The sequence below is a fragment of the Myotis davidii genome, unplaced genomic scaffold (genome assembly GCF_000327345.1).
Source record: "Myotis davidii unplaced genomic scaffold, ASM32734v1 scaffold496, whole genome shotgun sequence".
In the NCBI taxonomy this organism is placed as follows: domain Eukaryota; kingdom Metazoa; phylum Chordata; class Mammalia; order Chiroptera; family Vespertilionidae; genus Myotis; species Myotis davidii.
The window spans coordinates 2203602-2205895 of record NW_006289398.1 but is presented as its reverse complement, the minus strand read 5'-3'; positions in this window follow the sequence as shown (position 1 = coordinate 2205895).

Sequence of the window (2294 nt, the reverse complement as noted above, 5' to 3'; positions counted from 1 at the left end):
GTGGCATCTTAAAGCTCCCTTTTTCAAAAAGGGAGAAGAGAGGAAATAGGAATTTAGAAGAAAAAACCTTTTAAAAACACAACCCTCCACCCCCTGAACTAAATGAGCCATTGAGGGTGACTAGAGCTTAACAGTGGCCTCTTAAATGGGAACAGAAACATGGAATCAAAGGAAATCCCAGCTCCGAGGGGCTGCACGGGCCAGAAATGTACCCCTGGTCCTGACACTGGGGGACAACGCCACCTGGGCCTGGCACAGTGAGCTCTGGACGGGGGTCAGGTGATGGGGCTGCCATTCGCGTGCAGACAGGACCAGAAGGTCACCTTTTGGCCCCAAGAAGGTCAGTGTCATCCTATTTGCTCTACCCACCCAGGCGTCACCCTCCCTGCGGCCACTGCACAGGAAACTGTCTGCCTCTTGCCTTTGGACTTCATCCTCATCCCAGGTCCCCTCCCACGCTCCCAGGGCCCGCGTTCTGAGTCGCGGGACAGTCTGGCCATGCCTGGCCATCTTGGAAGTGCCTCACGTTTGAGCATCTCCCCACCTCCTCTTGCTACCTCTCACCCTGTTCCCCAACCCCCACCCTGAGTCTCCCCCTGAGTCCTGTTTCCTGCACAGCCAGCCCAGAGGCCAGCACGGGTTTCCTCACGGGCATGGGAAATGTCATAATTCGTCCTGAGTTGTTGACAAAGTAAAACCAGTGGCATTGTGAGTCAGTTCCTAGGCAGCTCTGCTGCTTTGTACTGACAACTGTAGGTTGCATTTTGTGTGTCTTTTTTCTTTTAATTCCCTACTACTGAGGGGGACTGAAGTTCCAGACACAATGGGGTTGATTATAAAGGAAATTACCTTTTTTTGGTAAAGTTTGTCATTATATATTTGGCTGCACTATTAAAGATGTTGTACAGAGTTATGAGACCCCAGGGCATGGTGTCTGGCACATAGTAGGTCTCCAATAACTGCTGACCCCCACCTCCTGGCTGGCCCCTCCTTCTCTCTCCACCACGTCAACCCTCCATTCCCACCCTGTGCAGTCCAGGGCCCATCCTCCTGAGCCCCCGGGACTAGTCAGTGTGAGCAGCAGCAGGCGGCATCGGTCCAGGGGTCAGGAGGCCTGCATCTCGTCCTGCCTCTAACCCGCTGTATGACTTTGGACAATTCATTTCGCCTCTCTGCTCCTCCGCTCATGGATTATGATGCTACTGTTCTTTAAACTGCCCAACCCTTTGCATTTGAAGCACAAGCATTGTCTCCTCAATCCTGTGGGTAGGAAGACAAAGATCCGGACGTTAAGAAATGAAGGCCAAGAGCATCGCAGGCAACCGAATGCACCGGCGTGTGTGCTGAAATGACGTCTACATTGGCCACACGGCCGAGGTAACAGGCGGTTACACCGCCGGCTCAGTGTCGGGAACGCACTATTATTCCTCAGGGCTGAAGGGGCCATGAGCCTCAGCATCCGCAGACAGCTAGTCCCACGGAAAACGGAGGGAATGAAACCCGAGTCGGTGGAATAGTGTTGCAGATGCCCCCAGTCTGAGATCTGAGTGCAGCTCACCTTTGCTGGAAGGTTTCCTTCGGCCCCAGAGCCCACTCTGCCTGGGCACACAGCAGGCTGGAAGGGACGCCTGGGAATCTCCCATGATGGGCAGTCAGGGCAAGAAACGAAGGGACCACTGCGGTGCCAACCCTTGCTGGGCAGAGCAGGGCCCAGATGCCCCGGCTGGCTGAGTGTCTGCAGATGAAAGACCCGCCTTCCCCGGCCCCGACAACACAAAGGCCTCTCTATGTGGTGAGGCCTGAGAAGCTACTCTGAGGTTTGCCCAGGGAACAGTGTAGCTGGAATAAAGAGCCACGCTGCAGGCCTGTGTTTGTCCAGGTGTCCATTCACATCACAGGCGCTTCCGGGGGCTGACCTGCCACAGGGGCTCATACGGGCCTTTGAAGCCTGCATCCCCCTGGTCACCCATGTGCCCTGCAGCCTGGGAAAGGGATGCTGCTCCAAGGGTGAGCCCCTGAGCACAACACAGCGGGGGCGGGGGGCGCAGTGTACCCCTCAGGGGCAAAGGAAAGCATGCTGACCTCCCTGTGTGGTTTGGGGTCCTCAGGAGAACACAAGAGTTTCGAAAAGAAACATCAAATGAAAGTGACAGGCCTTCAAGGTCAAGAAACCAAGGGCTGAAACAGCTGAATAAATGCTGCCGGTGCCTTCACCTTTCGGGAGGCCCCAGGGGTTGCAGCGATGACATTGAACCTGAGGGTTCCTCATTGTGCCCAGGTCGGAGGTGCAAGGT